Genomic DNA, 22,087 nt, shown 5'->3' with positions numbered 1-22,087 from the left:
ATTCGTACAAAACCTTATTTCTCTCAAATGTTGTGCACAAATTTGTTTACATCCCTGTTAGTGAGCATTTCTCCTTTGCCAAGATAATCCATCCACCTGACAGGTGTGGCATATCAAGAAGCTGATTGAACAGCATGATCATTACACAGGTGCACCTTGTGCGGGGGACAATAAAAAGCCACTAAAATATGCCGGTTTGTCACACAACACAAAGACACAGATGTCTCAAGTTTTGTGGGAGTGTGCAATTGGCTTGCTGACTGCAGGAATGTCCACCAGAGCTGTTGCCAGAGAATTGAATGTTCATTTCTCTACCAAGCCGCCTCCAACGTCATTTTAGAGAATTTGGCAGTACATCCAACCAGTCTCATAACCGCAGACCACGTGTAACCACGCCAGCCCAGGACCTAAACATCCGGCTTCTTCACCTGCGGGATCGTCTGAGACCAGCCACCCGGACAGCAGATGAAACTGTGCGTTTGCACAAATGAAGAATTTCTGCACAAACTGTCAGAAACCATCTCAGGGAAGCTTATCTTTGCGCTTGTCATCCTCACCAGGGTCTTGACCTGACTGCAGTTCAGCGTCATAACCGACTTCAGTGAGCAAATGCTCACCTTCGATGGCCACTGGCACGCTGGAGAAGTGTGCTTTTCACAGATGAATCCCGGTTTCAATTGTGCTGGGCAGATGGCAGACCACATGTATGGCATCATGTGGGCTAGAAGTTTGTTGACGTCAACGTTGTGAACAGAGTGTCCCATGGTGGTGGGGTTATGGTATGGGCAGGAATAAGCTACGGACAATGAACACAATTGCATTTTATTGATGGCAATTTAAATGCACAGTGATACTGTGACGAGATCCTGAGGCCCATTGTCGTGCCATTCATCCGCCGCCATCACCTCATGTTTCAGCACGATAATGTACGGTCTCATGTCACAAGGATCTGTACACAATTCCTCGAAGCTGAACATGTTCCAGTTCTTCCATGGCCTGCATACTCACCAGACATGTCACCCATTGAGCATGTTTGGGATGATCTGGACCGACGTGTACGACAGCGTGTTCCAATATCCAGCAACTTCCTACAGCCATTGAAGAGGAGTGGGACAACATTCCACAGGCTACAATCAACAGCCTGATCAACTCTATGGTTTGGAGATGTGTTGCTCTAGATGAGGCAAATGGGGGTCACACCAGATACTGACTGGCCCCAATCTTTTTTATAAAGATACAGTATCTGTGACCAACAGATGCATATCTGTATTTCCAGTCATGTGAATTCCATAGATTAGGGCCTAATTAATACATTTATTTCAATTGACTGATTTCCTTATATGAAGTGTAACTCAATGAAGTGTAACTCAGTAAAATCTTTGAAGTAGTTTTAAGTTGTATTTATTGTTGTTCAGTCTAGTTGTTTTCTCAAATCTGTATTCAAATAGTTTAAAAAAGTAGTCACTTTCTGAGAGCTGTATTTTTGGGGATCTGTATTCAAATGGTTGTAGTCAACTTTATTTCCCCCGGGGAAAAAATGTACTTTCTACAAAGCATAGTTAAAATTATAGTTATGCCAGGTCTGCTGTTTTGTGTTTTGGGCTCTGTGTGCGCCCAAGAAGCCTTCTTCTTAAAATGTTATGGCAAACTGGTTTTGTCGCCACCAACTGGACAGGGATGGAAAAAAAATACAAAGGAAAGGTACATTGCATATGGGAAGTGAAAATGTACATAAAAGATGCACTCCAGGATCTTAAGAACTAGAAATACATAAAATATAGTACAAATTGGATTCGTAACATATCATACGAATCAAAAATATGTGTCTTTTTTTTGCAGGACGTAACATTTCATACGAAATGGATTACATAGTACATATTTTGATGATGTAGTACACAAAAAACGGGGACCACTATTGGCTCGTGAGCACCACTTTCAAAACCTCTGGCTGAAATGATACAAAAGTTTGAGAGTGCATCTTTAATCCACACAAAAACATATTTTTCCAACAATAGATACATTCCCACTCCTTCAGTCAAAATGAAAACTGAAATACCCTGCTCATGTTCTGGGGCCTGAGATGGTGGGTACACATGAGACCATACTCCACGTAGCGCCACAGATGTAAAATATTTTTATCCCAGAAAGAGTTCAGCTGCAGAAACAATGATGTCAATCTTTCTTGACTTATTTTCCACTTGTGCAGTTCTGTTTTTCACCATTGCTATAAATTACACAAAGTCTACTTTCTTCACTTAAAGATACGCAGGCTTCGGTGTATGTTGATGTGTATGGTATTCACTAATATCAGACCTTTTGATCTTTCTACCCTTTTGACTGCCTCCGCATAGGAGAAAGACTGAACTATCCTGATTTTGGCAACCTCCATCTCTTTTACCCTATTTGGGCATTCCAAGGATGTCACCTCATGTTCTCCACCACAGTTACAACACTTTATTCCTTTGCCACTCTTTTCTAGTGATTTCCCCACACGTCCCTTCCATCTTCAGATACTTTGTAAATGTCCAAACATTTTACATTGCTTCCATCTCTCTCACTACTGGCATATTGACATAAAGTGTAGTCAACTTTGCTCTAAGGGCAGAATGAATCTCATTGGATTAGGGCAGAACAAATTCGAATAGTTTCTTAAAAGTCAATTGGTGGAGTTTAACAGATGCACAACTTTTGAAAACATGGCGGAGGTTTGAACTGAAAATCTTGTAAATAAAATGTTGAGTTGTAACGCTTTGAAATCATTATTGTTCTACAGTAGTCAGACAAATGTTACTATCTCTAAGATACAACTGTACTCCTGACTTGAAGCAAACATAATACCTTTTTAACTGCCCTCGGGGCAGCCATTTGAATGCACTGATTACATGTCTCCCCAGGAGCAGTAAAGAGGCTCCTGAGTGGTGCAGTGGTCTAAGACACTGCATCTCAGTGCAAGGTGTCATTGCAGTACCTGGTTCAAATCCAGGCTGCATCACATCCAACCATGATTGGGAGTACCATAGGGAGGTGCACAATTGGCCCAGTGTCGTCCAGGTTTGGCAGGGGTAGGCCGTCATTGTAAATTAGAATTTGTTCTTAACTGACTTGTCTGGTTAAATAAAGGAAAAGGAAAAAAATAAGTAATGTTAGCTTGGGACAAGATCACTTTGGTCCCCGAAGAGCAGACTTCAAGATCAAAGCCAATACATAAAATGTATTTACTGCCCTAGGGGCAGCCATGAACTTATCTAAATGATATCCTATGGTTATCTTCACCCAAACTAACATTACTGCTCCTGGAGCAGTATTTAAAGAGTGCATTCAAATTTCTAGTTTATTAAGTTTAATCTTACCAATTATTTTAGCTTCTTATCATTTTCTAATTTACTGGCATATTTGAGAGCTAGATAGCTAGCTATTCAACATTAGTAAGAGGTAGCTAGCTATCTGCTTAGCCAGCTTGTTCAGTTTAGTGTAGCATTTTATGTTTCTGCCCCCAGGGAAGCATAACAGTCCATTCCAATTTTTAAGTTTATATAGCTTATTCAACTATAAAAAGCCAGGCCCTGGTCTGAGGCAACGCGCACCTTTCAGGAACCACACCACCAGAGGAGAAGTACTTCATCAAGCTTCGTTTGATCACATGCTTTTTCAAATCGTGTGTTGCAAAATGCAAGATCCCACTGATTTTTCGTTCTTCGGTGAGGTTTAACAGTGTTTGGCATCCAATATGTTGCATTACCGCCCCCAACTGAACGATAGTATAGATCAATTGCTCTTTATGATATAAAATGGAAAAGGGAAGTGGGAAAAATAAAAAAATAATATACTTATTATAATTACTGACCCTATACTCATTAAAACCCATCACCTTATTCCACTACTTTAACTTTATCTGATCAAATCAAATTGTATGAAATGTACCTGCTATTTGTATTTACAGCTAAGCCCCCTCCTGCTCCCTATTTAAGAGGTGATGACCACTCCACTTCACTACCATTGTCAACTCTCACATGACATGAACTGAAGCGACGTCTCATGTCCCCGCTCATCCACTGGCACATTGAGTGTTTCCTTTCCAAGCATTGTCAGTACCCCTATTAATTTTCTCTCATTACTGTATGTCAATCACATACACAAAAACATTCACATTATTACACATCAATGATTTTACTCCTTGCTTGGAGCAACTCATTCTTAGCTTTTTTGTCTAACTGTGTAATGTGTTGTGTTATTCTTTTTTGTATTCCCAGTCAAATCCTGTTCTGCACTGGTCAAGCCTCTGAACACCTCATCTCATGCCTCATACCCTCATTCAATCACTGTTGTGATCCCTTTCCAACACTGTGTAAGTAGCCCTCTCATTCCCATTCCACATAATATTGTACTATAAATCTCTTTATTAAATGCTTTAGGTTAAAATAACTCATTTGACGATAATTGAAACACTTTTGTCGTCTCCATGCTTTCCGCGCCTATACTGTAGGTCTCCCATCCTTCTCAATTTTTAAGTCACCAGCCTCCACTGTGAAGCTGTGGCTGGTAGGTTGGTGTCCATGCCATCATCAGGGCTCTGGATGTTAGCACATTGTGCCCTGCAGAACAGCACAGCAGGCTAGGACCTTAACATAGCACTCTCACCTATCTCACCTAAATGAGGCACATGTTTGAAAATCCAACACTGCATTACCTTATAAGTCATCATCTCATGTAAGCCTGGAAACCTGTGCATGTGTGTGTGTGTGTGAGTGGTTGAACTGGAGGTTAAGTAGTTATCTCTTGAGAACATTCTACCTTCATTTCCTCTTCCCCAAGAAGCATTTGTGGCTGTGTCTTCTACCAGTGGAATAAACGCTGAAGACTTTTACTTATGCAATGGAAAAATGTCATTTACATTGGAACCCACACACTGTCCTCTCATAATAATAGTTGGAGCAGTAGAAGTACAATGAGTGGGCACAATAATTGATTTGTTTTACTCTCACTGTATTACACTCCTGGGACTAGGTGCGGAGGTGTGTGTGTATCTCTACTTTGCGTCACACAGCAGACTTCTATATTAAATTACTTTTTCCACAACGGAAATGACCATTTAAAGCTAGACCTATCTTCATGTAACAGTTTAACTTTAGTCCGTCCCCTCGCCCCGACCCGACCCGGGCGCGAACCAAGGACCTTCTGCACACATCAACAACAGTCACCCACGAAGCATCACTACCCATCGCTCCACAAAAGCCGCGGCCCTTACAGAGCAAGGGGAACAACTACTTCAGGTCTCAGAGCGAGTGACGTAACCGATTGAAACACTATTAGCGCGCACCACCGCTAACTAGCTAGCCATTTCACATCCGTTACATTCAGACCTAGCTTTTTCAATTTAGAATCCTCGTAGTTGATCATCTGCAAAACATCCCTGTGTGAGTAATGGAATGATGCTTCCGGAGTGGTCAAGACTAATCCATATGTATATTTACAGTAGGTTTCATTTTATTTAACATTTGTTCATCTGTCATTTAACAATGTGTCTTTTTCCCTCCTGTGTTGAAGTGCATTATCTTACAAAAAACCCCATTGAGGAATATAGAATAGACTGAGAATGTTGTGTGTGTGAAAAACCATGTGGGTGATGCTATTACTATAGAAAACCATCTATGACCAGAACAGTTGCACAAGTACATACGTTACTGTACACTGGAGGGTGAGATCCTTGGAAGGGGGAATCTCATACTCCCACGCATACTATAAAATGCATTGCCAAATGTTCACAGGAGTAACTCATTTAGAAACTTGCTCACACACTAGCTGGCAAAAACAAGACAACTATGAGAGAAAGTGCAGCGGCAGATACTTGTGGAGTGGGCTAGCTTTGTGGTTATATAGTGTAAAAGCCTGTGACATTGTCACATATCTGTTAATTCACTTAATTTCTGATTTAAAGGAACAGCTGCTGATGGAACACCTGGGTCTCCCTTGCATGATGAACAAGATTGTCAATTGACCTGAACCAAAGATCTCTTTGCACAGTTTCCACCATTATCTAAGCCCGAGCCAATAAACAGTCAGACAGAGCGCAAAACATTTTCTGCCTCCTTTCAATAGCAATGAATCACACCCTCTTTGGCTAACTATTGGCCCACAACGACTATTCAAAGACTTTCTGCTGTACTGAGCGCTGACCTCTGGCAAAACATTTAATCAAGGTAGAATTGCTCTCAATGGAATTGCAGCCCCAATACAGGATAGAAATAGCCTATACTGGGTTCCCGAGTGGCGCAGCTGTCTAAGGCACTGCATTGCAATGCTAGAGGCATCACTACAGACCCTGGTTCATTCCCAGGCTGTATCACAACTGGCCTTGATCAGGAGTCCCATAACACGGAGCACAATTGGCCCAGTGTCGTCCGGGTTAGGGGAGGGTTTGGCCGGGTGGGCTTTACTTGGCTCATCGTGCTCTAGCGACTCCTTGTGGCGGGCTGGGTGCCAGCAGGCTGACTTCGGTTGTTGGGTGAATGGTGTTTCCTCCGACACATTGGTGTGGCTGGCTTCCGGGTTAAGCGGGCGGGTGTTAAGAAGCACGGTTTGGCGGGTCATGTTTGGGAGGACGTATGACTTGACCTTCGCCTCCTGCAGCGATGAGACAAGATTGAAATTGGGGAGAAAAATAGACTGTTACTTGTAGTTTAGCCCTTGAAAAACTGATTTACTTCAGGAATACACTTACATTACTGCACAGTCCATGGGCATGTTCAAGCAGATCAAATCTGTGGGTAAATTGTGACTAACTGATCTAAAAATATTAACGAGAATTTATTTATTATGCCTAGTGCTTTGTAGATCAGTCAGTCTTGACTCGCCTGCTAAGTCTGCTGCAATGTCGAACAAGCACAGTGTCTACCAACCTTGCCTGATTGCTGTGGCATATCAATGTGGATGAGCAACCTAGGAGCTTCCAGCTGGGGGCAAAGGCAGACAGCACTCCCACCTGCACAGACACGGATTGCCAGTCATGCTAAATCAAACCCCTATTATGTTTATATACAAGGGCCAGGGTCAGATTTACTGTTTATTTGTGTGTGTGTGTGTACAGCTTCCACATGTACAGTGCTAGCACCTGTTCTTTTCCAAAGGTAGTAAGACCTACAGGAGTAGTAGAACAAAAGGTTAAATAAAGTGTATAAAATCTCAAAGTTGAAGACAGTTTCATGCTTCTAGCTTTGTTTTATGTATTTTATTCTCTTCTGAAAATAGCAGGTGCAAACTTTGCACTTGCAGGTACAAACAGTCTGGAAATCAGTCACCCCAGTATTTGTGCTTCAGCCCATCATCCTCCCTGTGTCTGGCTGTTTCCTTTTCCCATCTCTCTGCCTGTATGTTATTCACATGAGAATCTACCCACCTACTGCAGCCTTCCACCCATCAGACTGTGTACTGCCTGTCAGTGTCCACCCTCCCTCCTGCCTCCTGTCTTTTTGTCTCCCATCTGGCCAACAGTAGCAAACCCCACTGCACTGACAGCCCACTCTCTACTGTTACTCACTCTATCTAGTGGTGAAGTAGGTGCCCCATGTTGTCTGTCATTGTTTATTGGATTGGAACAATCCTTTGGCAGAGTGCTCTAAGTACTGTATGCACGTAGCTGGGTGGCAGCGGTAAGTGTCTCTGAAGTGCAAAGAGAAGTTCTAATGTGAAAATGTGGATGAAGCACAGCATGAAACTGGGAAACAGTGTGCATAGACATGTTGCTGCTCCCCACTGTGCAAACACAATGCTGCTAGATAATTAACCGGTTGGATTGAGATCTCCACTATTACGCAAGACAATGTCATCATGAAGTAGCAGTAATGTGTGATTTACTGGGGGTATCAGAGTTAATCAGTTGAAAAATGTAAGGAGAGCCGCACACTCTAGGAGCTCAGATGCAATAATTGAATAACCAACGTTTCGACAAACAAGCTGTCTTCATCAGGGTATAAGAGTTTATCAGTTAAGTTTTTGTAATTTGAGTGCACCAATTTTGGGGGGAAAGCGTTCAAAATACACTGAAAACATCCAAAATACATAATCTATACAGCTAAGTAGGGAATAAGGAAACTGGGAGAACTGACAGTACATTGCTATACTGACTAATAAAAACACACATTGCGTTGAACAAAAATTCAATCGTTTGGCAGCTGGTTTCATAGTTTGATTCAGATCTAGCGTGGTTGAGGCAAAAATAATAGCTAAAGTTAGTGATCTAGCTAGCTAACATTAGCCAACTTTTTTTTTTCTAGCTCTAACTAATGGTACAATATCACATTTAATTCTGTTGAAACGGAGAAAAACAAAGGCTACAAAACTTTTCCATTTGCACAACAGCTGTTAGATACTGCTAGAGGCTAGCTAGAGCTGAACTGGCTGTGGTAGCTGCTAGATAGCTAACTAGCTGCTACTAGCTAGTTCATTCTTCAGTTGAGAGGGGATGAAACATTAGCTAACGTAACACGTCAGTTACACTAATAGCTCAGCACTGGGAATACATTTTTTTCTTTCTGTCAAACAGCAATAACCTTGCCAACTAGATCAGTTAACTAAAGAGTAACCATTTTCAGCTCTGCTTGCTTTTACAACTCGGAGAAAAAGTGCAACACAGACAGCAGCTACATCTGTTCATCTCTCCTGTGCTGGTCCTATACGCCAGCCTTTCAGAAGTTTTGCCTTCACACAGCCTGTCTGCACACTCTGTGGTGTTCGTGCAGGTCCAAATTCTGCTGGCTGAAACCATAAACAGACTACCCACTCTGAGGCGTCTGCATGGTCCTAAAGCACACTGTTGCAGCGTTGTGTATCACAGTGCAATGATAAAACTGGGGGGGGGACAAATATGCAATTTCAGAATGTAGGGGGGTCATGTCCCCTCCCGTCCCCAGTGAAAGTTGCACCACTGATCATTACACAGGTGTACCTTGGGCTGGGAACAATAAAAGGCCACTCTAAGGCCACTCTCGTGTGGTAAGAGCAGTTTGCTGATGTCAATGTTGTGAACAGAGTGCCCATGGTGGCGATGTGGTTTTGGTATGGACAACAAACACAATTGCATTTTATCTATGGCAATTTGAATGCACAGAGATACCGTGACGAGATCCTGTTGTGCCGTTCATCTGCCGCCATCACCTCATGTTTCAGCACGATAATGCACTGCCCCATGTCGCAAGGATCGGTACACAATTACTGGAAGCTGGAAATGTCCCAGTTCTTCTATGGCCTGCATAATCACCAGACAGGTCACCCATTGAGCAGGTTTGGGATGCTTTGGATCGACGTGTATGGCAGCGTGTTACAGATCCCACCAATATCCAGCAACTTCGCACAGCCATTGAAGAGGAGAGGGACAGCATTTCACAGGCCACAATCAAAAGCCTGATCAACTATGTGAAGGAGATGTGTCGCGCTCCATGAGGCAACTGGGGGTCGGTCACACCAGATACTGACTGGTTTTCTGATCCATGCCCCTACCTTTTTTTCAAGGCATCTGTGACCAACAGATGCATACCTGTATTCCCAGTCATGTGAAATCCATAAACTAGGGCCTAATGAATTTATTTCCTTATATGAACTGTAACTCAGTAAAATCTTTGAAATTGTTGCATGTTGTGTTTATATTTTAGTTTTTAGTTTTTTCTTTGTTTTAATATGGTGATTAACTCCAAAGTCCAATATAGTTATGTTGGAAAACTGACTAAATCCTGTGGCTATTGCAGAGGAAATGAGTGATGAAGTTTCTCTGCAAATAACCATTCTTCCCTTCCCACTGGGCACACACTGGTTGAATCAACATTGTTTCCACGCCATTTAAATGAAATTACATTGAACCCAAGTGGAATAGATGTTGAATTGACGTCTGTGCTCAGTGGGTTGTATGTTCCATCAAAGGACTCCCCTTAGAGATGCATCAACCAGCTCTTCTCTCTGACCAGTGTCCATGGGGGGAAGGTGCGGGTCGTCCCATTGGATTGAAGCCACTGGGTGAACATGAAGGTCCTCATCAAAGACCTGCACTCAAGAGGTCAAAGCATTACAGTGATTTGTCCACCCACCAACTGGTACATTAAGAAAAAGTCCCCTCACTATTCAAGCATCACCATCCCTATCTCTGGTGGTGGACTTGACAAGGAGTTCTTTAGTTGGTTTGTGCCCAGACTACTGCAGATCCAAAGAGATGGACAAGACTTGTCGGCTCTAAAGTCGGGAAGCACGTTCAGGGAGTGAGTGTTTAAATAAAATAAACATAATACAAAACAAGAAACACTAATGGCACACAGACAATAAACTGAAACAGAAACAATGATGCCTGGGGAAGGAACCAAAGGGAGTGACATATATAAGGAAGGTAATCAAGGAAGTGATGTCTGATGATGCGGAGGTGCGCGTAACGATGGTGACAGATGTGTGCCATAACGAGCAGTCTGTTGACCTAGAGGCCAGAGTGGGAGCACACATGACAAATCCCTACATATTTCAAGCTGACTACCATTGTCCCTGCTCCCAAGAGCTCCAAGGTAACTGCCTAAATGACTATCGCCCTGCAGCACTCAGATCTGTAATTATGAAGTGCTTTGAAAGGCTGGTCATGACACACATCCACACCATCATCCCAGACACACTAGACCCACTCCAATTCGCATACCGCCCCTACAGATCCACAGATGATGCAAACTCAATTGCACTTCACACGGCCCTTCCCACCTGGACAAGAGGGGAAATAACTATGTGAGAATGCTGTTCATGTACAGCTCAGCATTCAACACAGTCCCCTCCAAGCTCATCACCAAGCTAGGGACCCTGGAATTGAACACAGGTAGGCAACAACACCTCCACCACGCTGACCCTCAACACGGGGACCCCTCAGGGGTGTGTGCTTAGTCCCCTCCTGTAAACCTTGTTCACCCATGACTACATGGCCACGCATGACTCCAACACCAACACACGACGGTGGGAGGCCTGATCAGTGAAAGTGATGAGTCAGCCTACAGAGAAGAGGTCAGAGACGGAGCAGTGTGGTGCCATGACAACAACCTCTCCCTCAACATCATTAAGACCAAGGAGCTGATCGTGGACTATAGGAGAATATCGACAGGGCTTTTGTGGAGCAGGTCGAGGGCTTCAAGTTCCTTGGCATCCGCATCACTAACGACCTAACATGGTGCACACACACACCGCACAGTCGTGAAGCGGGCACGACAGTGCCTCTTCCCCCTCATGAGATTAAAAAGATTGGCTTTGAAGTAATAATTGGCTTTGAAGTTCTGAACCCTCGTTGGTTTGAATGGTGTCAGCTATTTATATCTTGTATTCTTTTTAACTTAACACCATGAATTGGAGTATTTTCAAACCACTCCCCCAAATATTCTAATACCCCTGCCTACATTATGTGGGATAGCCTGTGTTGGGCTGGTGTAGGCTAGCCCGTGTTGGGCTGATGTGGGCTTGTTGTGGGATAGCCTGTGTTTGGCTGGTGTAGGCTTGCTGTGGGCTAGCCTGTGCTGGGCCAATCCGTGTTTGCGTGGTGTGGGCTTGGTGTGGGCCAGGCCCTGCAAACTCTGCCCACCAAATACCCACATGGGGCCAATGGGGTGATGTTTACTGGGAAGCTGCTTCATCATGATCACCATAATAAAAAAGAAAGTGATTGTTTTAATGGAAACAAAGAAATTGCTTCATCCTTATTATTAAATTATGAAAAATGCTGAAAGAGCAATGTGGTGTATGTCTGTGTTTGTCTGGAACGCCCTCTCTGACTGTATTATCTTTAAAGGGGCCCCATGAGCTAGACAGATCAACAACAACACAGACATGTATATTATTTGATTGGCAGGGGCAGTTGTACTCAATGTGAATTATGTATGACATTTCTGCCATGCTGCTAAATCGAACAATACAATCACCCAGTTTTGACCCACTATGCTGTTTACTTTCTGCATCTACATCAAATCGCTGAGTCTACCTTTGAATAAAGCATGGAGTAAACTCTAGTCTGCCAGCCTTCACATGAGGATACATCTGTCTTCTTCCATTCTACTCTGAACTTTTCCCTTTCCATAACATCCTGCCAATGATGGCAATTTGTATTCACCCAGCAATCCTCAAGACCTTGTCCTTGAGACATTCTCTGTGTTTAAAACAATGTTGGAAAAAGCATTGAGTAATGCAATACTTTTCTCTGTGTTCATAATGTTAGCCTAGTGTGGGCTTGATTCAGGATCTATTCAGTAAACATTGAGTAATGGCATTTTGAGGATGAAATCTCTGATGTCCTACCGATGCACTTAGAGAGTGTGGGGGCTGGTGGAGAGCCCTGACCATGTTGACTGACATTCACTGGCACTGAACAACAGGCTGGCACAGCAGCCACTTAGGCCTGTAGCTCTAATGGGAAGGTGTAGCAGATGACTGCTAATCGACGCTAGCTTAGTATCTCACAGTGAGGTCACCTTCCCCAAGACCTAAAGTACTGCAAAGCAAAGAGTAGGGTCCCCTAGGCTGGTCTTTGTGTAGCCTGGACAGCCTTTGCATGTTCTCCCTGTAGGACGGCTCATAGAGAACAGTCTTCACTATCTCCAGGAAGACATCTCTGTTTACGGTGGTGATGTCCACTATCTTAGCCACTCCCTTAGCCCTCCTCCTGTTGAGGTTATCAGGCCGATCGAAGATAAACGGGAGGCCAACTATGGGGACAGCTTGGTAGATGGCCTCCTGGACTCCGTTGGTGCTGCCGTGGCCAATGAAGCCCCGGGTCTTGGGGTGTCTCAGGAGGCCAGTAAGGTGCTGATGCCCAGGGATGTGGGTCTCTTCCCAGTGTGCCTCCAGATGACCTTCTGAGGCAGTTGGGCAAAGGCAGCGGCGATTTCCTCAGGTAGCTGTCCTACCAAGGTCTCCAGGGACATGATGATGACCCCATGGTCCCCGGAGCTCTGGACAAAGTCCTCCATGTCCTGGGGAAGCGGCTTGGAGGGCTTGCACTGGAAGCTGCCTATGTAGGCCATGTTTGGAATGGTGGGACACGGAAACTCCAAGGTAAAGTAATTCTTCATGAGCCAAATGACTGCTGCCTGGTAAAAGCCATGTAGTGAATGTCATTCGATTCACCCCCCCCCCCCCCCCCCCCCCCAATTAAAATAATAAAACAGGACATCCCAGTGGGCATGTCATTTCAATGTGGAAATGTAGGTAATATTTGGTTGAGGTGATGATCAATGAGATTTCAACCTTTTTTCACCCACTCAAAAAGACAGCCAGAAGTTTGTTGAATTCTCAATGCGTTATCACTGGAACCATCTCAAAGGGCAACCAAATTCCAATGAAAACACATTGTCAGATTTTTGGTTTAGTTGTCATCTATATGTGTTATCACTGCCCTTTCAACCATTTAAAAGCACAACAAAGGCCTAGATCAGATCAAGTGTTAACCGGCGATAGTCGAAACCTGCAAAGCTGGCGGGGTTAGAGCTGTCAAATCAGAGCGACTTCTCATTGTCACGAAGCCACACCGTCCCACTCGTATTAGAAGTTACTGATTTGCAACCCAACTTAGGGCCATGATAGTACGGATGTCTGACGCTGTAGGTAGAAGATGGCTGGAAATAAAAAAGTCTGAATGTTCTTCGGTCCCTCTATCTGTATTCCCCGAGGGAAAAATTAAGGGTTTTAAAACACTACGATTAGACACAAATTTTAGAAACTAGACACACTTGAAACTTCAATATGTTGATCAATTACTTGAAAAGGGTACTCTAAAATAATTTGAAAAATTGAACTCTGAGTTTAATTTACCAAGGTTAGACTTCTTCAGTTATCTACAAATACGAAGCTCTCTATCCAAACATCCAAACTGGATAAGGTTACAAGGCACCCCCTCGGCCATTGAACAATAATTAGCCAGAGTTCAGGAGAATGAATACACTGGCTTTATCAGCCAAGAACATTTACATTTGACTCATTTAGATACGAATTCATAATTTAGATGTTGGATTCACGTTTCCATCTCAACCAAAAGTTAAGTGTTCTGTTGTGTAATATAAAATGTTTTTGTAAATTCTACACTGCCAATGATGAAGTCTGTAAAAAGACTCAAATGCTTCCCACAGTTGTGTCAAGTTGGCTGAATGTTCTTCGGGTGATGGACCATTCTTGATAGACACGGGAAACTGTTGAGCACGAAAAACCCGGCAGCGTTGTAGTTCTTGACACAAATAGGTGAGCCTGGCATCTACTACTATACCATGTTCAAATGCACTTAAATATTTTGTCTTGCCCATTCACCCTCTGAATGGCACACATACACAATCCATGTCTCAATTGTCTCGAGACTTAAAAATCCTTCTTTAACCTGTTTCCTCCCCTTCATACACTGATTGAGGTGGATTTAACAAGTGACATCAATAAGGAATCATAGTTCACCTGGTCAGTCTATGTCATGGATAGAGCAGGTGTTCATAATGTTTTGTATAGTCAGTGTAAATACAGTGCCTTCAGAAAGTATTCATACTCCTTCACTTATTCCACATTGTGTTGTGTTACAGCCTGAATTCAAAATGGATTAAATATATATTTTTCAAAGTGAAAACATGTTTTTGGAAATGTTAGCAAATGTATTGAAAATTAAACACAGAAATATTCACACCCTGAGTCAATACATTGTAGAATCACATTTGGCAGTGATTACAGCTGTGAGTCTCACTGGGTAAGTACCTAAGAGATATGCACACCTGGACTGTATAATATTTGCACGTTAATATCCTTCAAGCGCTGTCAAGTTTTTGATCAACTTGACAGCCATTTTCAAGTCTTGTTTAAGCCTATTTTAGGTAAAACTGCAACAAGGCCACTCAGGAACGAATAATGTCGTCTTGGTAAGCAACTACGGTGTATATTTGGCCTTGTGTTTTAGGTTATTGTCCTGCTGACAGGTGAATTTGTCTCCCAGTGTCTGTTGGAAAGCAGACTGAACACCAGGTTTTCCTCTAGGCTTTTGCCTTTGCTTAGCTCTATTCCATTTATTTTTATCCTAAAACACTTTCTAGTCCTTGTTGATGACAAGCGTACCCATAACATGATGCAGCCACCACCATGCTTGAAAATCTAGGTTACTCTTGTGGAGTAACTGCTGTTGTTGATCCATCCTCAGTTTTCTCCCATCACAGCCATTGAACTCTGTAACTGTTTTAAGTCACAATTGGCTTCAAAGTGAAATCCCTGAGCGGTTTCCTTCCTCTCTGGCAACTGAGTTAGGATGGACTCCTGTATCATTGTAGTGACTGGCTGTATTGATACACCATCCAAAATGTAATTAATTACTTCACTATGCTCAAAGGGATATTTTTGTTGTTGTTGCCATCTACCAATAGGTGCCCTTCTTTGCGAGGCATTGGAAAACCTCCCTGGTCTTTGTAGTTGAATTTGTGTTTGAAATTCAGTACTTGACTCAGGGACCTTACAGATAATTGTATGTGTGGGGTACAGAGATGAGGTAGTCATTCAAGAATCATGTTAAACACTATTATTGCTCACAGAGTGAGTCCATGCAACTTATTATGTGACTTGTTAAGCACATTTTTACACCTGAACTTACTTAGGCATGCCATAACAAAGGGGTTGAAAACGTATTGACTCAAGACATTTCATCTTTTCATTTTTTATTCATCTGTAAAAATGTTGAAAAACATAATTCCACTTTGACATTATGGGGCGTTGTGACAGAAAATTTCAATTTAATCTGTTTTAAATTCAGGCTGTAACACAAAAAAATAGAAAAGGGGTGTGAATACCTTCTATATCATAGCAACAGCTGATCCAAAAGGGTGGGCTTATTTCAAGCAAAGTGAAGGCTGCCCTTGGGGCCACCTACCTTGGGGCCAACGTGTCACCACTGAGCAAAGGCGCATCATCCCAATGTGGGAAGCCTGCATGGGTCTAATGTTTTTACCTGTATTGGGCCCACATTATGCCAATGTGGGCATGTTTGCTGGGTTGCCTCCTGATGGGATCCTTCACAGGGAGAGAGGGGACACCGCTGTCTTCCCATTAGTATTGCATCACTCTCCCAGAACCTCAGACAGTCTTTAATGAAGAAGACTAAGCTTCTGTGCCAGACAGAAAGAGGGAGGGGAGAGAGATTAAGGAATGAGGAGAAAGAGGGTGAGAGAGGGAGAGAGAGAGAGAGGGATAGAGAGAGGGATGGAGAGAGAAAGCGAAAGAGAGAAGGGGGGAGAGAAAGAAAGAGAAAGAAATAATTTTAATTTAACCGATTATAAGCCTGTTCAACAGGAACAGTCTGCTGACAGATGCAAATCATTTTTCATTTTCATCAGAGCACCTCTGTTGGCGGGGTGTCAATCTATCACAGGACAGGTGGGATTAAGCATGACGGGCCGTTAGCACCCTGTAAGCATGACAAAGCATCTGAGTAGACGTGCAGTGAAGGAACGCTATATTTTAGCTCAGTGATACGGCATCTTGATGACCATCAGATATTGCTTTAAAGACAAGACCCCTTTGCTGCTATCATTAATCATAACGTCTTAGTAGACACATTTGAAATCACACATATGGACAAACATCCTGAGTGGCGCAGTGGTCTAAGGCACTGCATCTCAGTGATAGAGGCGTCACTAAAGACCCTGGTTCGATTCTAGGCTGTATCACAACCGGCCGTGACTGGGAGTCCCATAGGGCGGCACACCATTGGCCCAGCGCCGTCTGTGTTTGGCCGGGGTAGGCCGTCATTGTAAATAAGAGTTAAATAAACCATCTATTTAACTGGCACATTTTGTTCTGTAATAATAAAAGTATGTGCAGTACAAACTTAGTTTCTCTTAAATCCAATGGAGATACTGTATCTACATTAGTTTAGCAGTTGGTCTGAAAATACATTGAGTTCAGGTATAGATAGAGTAGGTCTATTGCATTTACAGAAGATTCAACCAAAAGATTAGCTCTCCTTTTAACTGTGTGGACCCCCATTGCCATACTAACTACATGGTACCTGATTGTTCATCGCAGTCACCCTTGACAAGCAAAAGCAATTTCCCCACCAGGTGTTTTTAAAGACCAGGAGATTATATTGCCATTATCATCACAGTAATTCTCTAAATCACACTTGATTTACCCAATCAGCCTGTTTCTCTGCAGGGCATGGGTCTCATCTGTCTTGCTGGGAGAGGAGCTGGATAGAAGGCAGTTACGTAAGCATAGCTCTCAGGAACACACAGCCAGGTGTATGTTCAGTAAGACTCAGAGACACCTGTGAGACACGATAAGGGTCCTTCTCATTCTGGGATTTCCATCCCTGGGGCCTCTGTTATGAATGAATTTCCAACTGTTAGTCTGTCTCTTTCCATTATCACACACAGCGGCTGTCTGCTGGGGAGGCTTCCGTTTTGTGAGCAGGTATCAGATTTAAATGTAGAAAAAAATGAAAATGATTAATGACTTTTTAACTCCTCTGCTCCTTTCAAACTCACTTTGGGGAGATGAAATTCTAACCGAGTGAGAGGAGAGTGTGTTACGTGAGCAGCTTCTGAATTGACGTCGGCAGAATATGTATGGATGTGGGTATAAAGACCCGTGAGCAACTGCGGCCCCTCATGATGAGTTCTGATTTTTTTGTGCCCCCCACCCGCATCAAAGTTGCCCATCCCTGCTGTAAATGATAATTATTAAAATGTAAAGTAATGATGAGCCGTGGCAGTTTTTGTTTCTGTCTTGATTGGCCCTTCTCCATTTTGCCATGAAAATCAAAAACAAAACAAAAATCAATTATTCATTTTCAGTAGTGTTATTTTTTTGTTTGATGGATGGATGATTGATCTAGTTTGTCAGTGTCTATTTTATGTCAAATGTACTGAAATTCTATTTTTGGAAAGCACAACAAATCAACCCTATTCCTTATATAGTGCACTACTTTCCACCAGAACTCTCTGGCCAAAAGATGTTCAATTTATAGGAAAAATATTGCAATTTGGGACATATCCGGAGACTCCACCCCTGTTTGCTTTTGATGATGGAACCAGCCTGAGGTGGTGATGGAGAGGAACCAATCCAATGCTGCCTGGTACATGCAACCCTGCTCTTAGTAGATTTGATAAATCCCATCCATTGTGTTTCCATTGTGGCCCCTTTACCTCACAACTACAGACCTCTTTAAGGAGGGTGAGTGGTTTGTTTGGAATTGGAAAAGGATATCCCGGAGGAATAGGCTTACGTTATGGTACATATTTCCCTTGGCTGAGTTTCCTTTCCGCCTTCATCCCTCCTTTAGCCTCTGCTACGGCACAGGAAGCCTTGCACAGAATTCTGTATCAGTGTCTGAGGTCAGTGTTCTAATTCTATATCGGTGTTCTAATTCTATATCGGTGTTCGAAATTCTATATCAGTGTTCTAATTCTATATCGGTGTTCTAATTCTATATCAGTGTTCTAATTCTATATCGGTGGTCTAATTCTATATCAGTGTTCTAATTCTATATCGGTGTTCTAATTCTATATCAGTGTTCTAATTCTATATCAGTGTTCTAATTCTATATCAGTGTTCTAATTCTATATCAGTGTTCTACTTCAATGTCAGTTTTCTAGATCTATATCGTTTTAATATTTTTTTTTCATTATGAAGTCTTGGTAAGAAAAACAGACCTCATATATACAGTTGAAATCGGAAGTTTACATACACCTTAGCCAAATACATTTAAACTCAGTTTTCACAATTCCTGACACTTATTCCTACAAAAAATTCCCTGTCTTCGGTCAGTTAGGATCACCACTTTATTTTAAGATTGTGAAATGTCAGAATAACAGTAGAGAGAATTATTTATTTCAGCTTTTGTTTCTTTCATCACATTCCCAGTGGGTCAGAAGTTTACATACACTCAATTAGTATTTTGTAGTATTGCTATTAAATTGTTTAACTTGGGTCAAACGTTTCGGGTAGCCTTCCACAAGCTTCCCACAATAAGTTAGGTGAATGTTAGCCCATTCCTCCTGACAGAGCTGGTGTAACTGAGTCAGGTTTGTAGGCCTCCTTGCTCGCACAACGTTTTTCAGTTCTGCCCACAAATGTTCTATGGGATTGAGGTCAGATTGAGGTCAGGGCTTTGTGATGGCCACTCCAATACCTTGACTTTGTTGTCCTTAAGCCATTTTGCCACAACTTTGGAAGAATGCTTGGTGTCATTGTCCATTTGGAAGACCCATTTGCGACCAAGCTTTAACTTCCTGACTGATGTCTTGAGATGTTGCTTCAATATATACATATAATTTTCCTTCCACATGATGCCATCTATTTTGTGAAGTGTACCAGTCCCTCCTGCAGCAAAGCACAATAACAACATGATGCTGCCACCTCTGCACTTCATGGTTGGGATGGTGTTCTTTGGCTTGCAAGCCTCCCCCTTTTTTCATCCAAACATAAGGATGGTCATTAAGTAGATGTCCTAACCGACTTGTCAAAACTATAGTTTGTTAACAAGAAATGCATGGAGTGGTTGAAAAACGACTTTTAATGACTCCAAACTAAGTGTTTGTAAACTTCCGACTTCAACTGTATGTTTGTGTATACCTGTGTCTGTGTGTATTTGTGAAACCTTGAGTGTACGTGTGTAAGGCACTCTCTCATGTCTCCTCTTTACCCCAGTAGTCATTCTGCAAGACACTTTCCCAAGTTTGCATGTCACGAGGAGAATACAGCCATTCCTAGCCTATTGTATAGGTCTGTCAGGCTAAATATAGGGCCTGTGTGACATCCTAAAACAAGGAAGTTGTTGTGTCTGTTTGCATCCTCCTCGCTATTCTAATCAATGAATGGGGTTTTGAAACGTGAGAATGCTCATGACAAAATAGTTTTTGGCAGAATGACATGGAAACCTTGACAGAGGAGGTCACAAGTCTGTTACTTCTAGAACTGTAATTAAAAATAAGGTTAAAGTCAATTATAGAATAGATCAATTATAGAATAGATATCTCATGGAAAGGGTAAGAATCAAACTAACAAAATCCACTATGATTTAAACATCAAAGCCAGACCCAGATCAGTTTACAAACGTAGATGAAGCCTCCATCATACTGTCAAAAAGCCTGCAATGTAGGAGGACCATAGTGAAAACAATGTATGTATTTGTATAATGGATTTAAGATCTTTTTTTTTGGTATGGGTTTTCAAACAATCAAATGAAATTATATCAAACCAGACTAGACCAGACCAAATGCCACTGGGATTAAATGTCACAGTATACTGGTTCACACCGTGCTGTCATAATGATGGACATACTCTAAAGCCCTTGGGGTAACAATATTTCACTATATCATTCTAATGGAGAGCCTGGGATGTGTTCAGTCCAGGTCTCTCCCCTCTGATTCACAAGGCCCTCCCACCGTGACCTGGGTGGCAACTGACTTTCACAGCATTGTTCTGAACGTTCCGTCCTCCGCCATCTTGTTTCCTGTTCAGGACAGGAAGTCCTGCCGCAGCTGTTCCCACACACACACACACACACACACACACACACACACACACACACACACACACACACACACACACACACACACACACACACACACACACACACACACACACACACACACACACACACACACACACACACTCTCCTTGAGCTCAGGATGTCCCCCTCTGTTCTAGTTTTGACCCACAGGGGCGGTGAGATGCAGTCAGAAGCACGTCTGCTTACCTCTGCAGAAACACCATCCTGATACCATAAGGAAACATGATTGCTAAAGCATGACACCGTCTGCATGGAGAGTCCTGGAAGAAGAAAAACACCATGACAGGGATATACTAGAGTACCAAAATGCCTGTGGAATCAGCCTGGTCTCATAGACTAGACGTAACATAGTAAACTTAAATCCGGGACTCTCAAATTCGTATGATATGTTACGTTTGGTATGGTTACATAAGACAGATGGTTACTTAAGCAAAAAACGAAAGTAGGGTGGGTGGGTGGACATAAAACACGAACGTCTAGCAACCCGAAGGTTGAAAGTTTGAATCTCATCACGGACAACTTTAGCTAATTAGCAACTTTTCAACTACTTACTACTTTTTAGCTACTTTACAACTACTTAGCATGTTAGCTAACCATTCCCCTAACCTTAAAACCCTTTAGCCTGACTCCTAAACTTAACCTTAACCCTAACCCCTAGCCTAGCTAACGTTAGCCAGCTAGCTAACCATAGCCACCTAGCTAGAATTCGTAACACATCATACATTTTTCAATTTTTTTACATATTGTATGTTTTGTAAATTCGTAACATATAATATGAATTGTAATTTGTTAAATATCATACGAAATGGGTGATGGACATCCACAAATTAGTACATACCATACGAAATGTAACATGGCATTTACGTACAGAATAATACGAAATGGTCTCGACCAGGTTGGTGGAATTGATCCAAATACAAAATGAACACACACACACAAAGAAAAGTATATGTTTTTATCAACACGATATAACAACAGTACCGTAAAGGCAAAACTTCTCCACAAATTCCACGTGGCCGTATCCACGATTTACAGTCTTTATGACAGACACGATGATGGACACGTGATGATCTATTGCTCAAAGACGCTGGCTAAACGGTACCATACTGCAGCCTAGGCACTATAGTGTGGTGCTACGACGAATATAGTTATTCCAATAAAACTGCCACAATATGATCACTGCATCAAGTTCACTGTCAATGAATATGTGTCCCAAATATCAACAGCCATTTATTTGATAGGAAATGCACAGTATTATACACCACACAAATTTTCTCATCTACATGTTCACATGTTAGCAACCAGTGGTCTCTATTCCCATGCTCTCTGTGTCAGTTACTGACCTGAGGTTTCCTCTCCATTGCTGTGGGAGAAACCTGGGTGATAAAGGAATGAGGAGAACAGTGGTCTGATATAAATGCTACTCCTGGCTGGACATACAATAACAATAGCCAGTGCTGATACAGCAAAAAGGATGGACGCTCATGCTTAGCTGGCCAGTCAAAGATATTAGAGTTTATCGCCTATTTATCTTTGGCTACGTCTATGCATGGGAAAGCTTTT

At 42.4% G+C, this 22,087-nt stretch overlaps 1 pseudogene; it reads right to left on the bottom strand.

Moving 5' to 3' along the window:
* Positions 1-12,444: 12,444 nt before the first annotated feature.
* The window catches only part of LOC129852869 (UDP-glucuronosyltransferase 2B1-like), a 67,989-nt pseudogene continuing 58,346 nt past the window's right edge, over positions 12,445-22,087 (bottom strand).

The sequence above is a fragment of the Salvelinus fontinalis genome, chromosome 4 (assembly GCF_029448725.1).
Source record: "Salvelinus fontinalis isolate EN_2023a chromosome 4, ASM2944872v1, whole genome shotgun sequence".
Classification (NCBI taxonomy): Eukaryota; Metazoa; Chordata; class Actinopteri; order Salmoniformes; family Salmonidae; genus Salvelinus; species Salvelinus fontinalis.
Note: the sequence above shows the minus strand (reverse complement) of the source record. Positions and strands in the feature narration are given on the sequence as shown.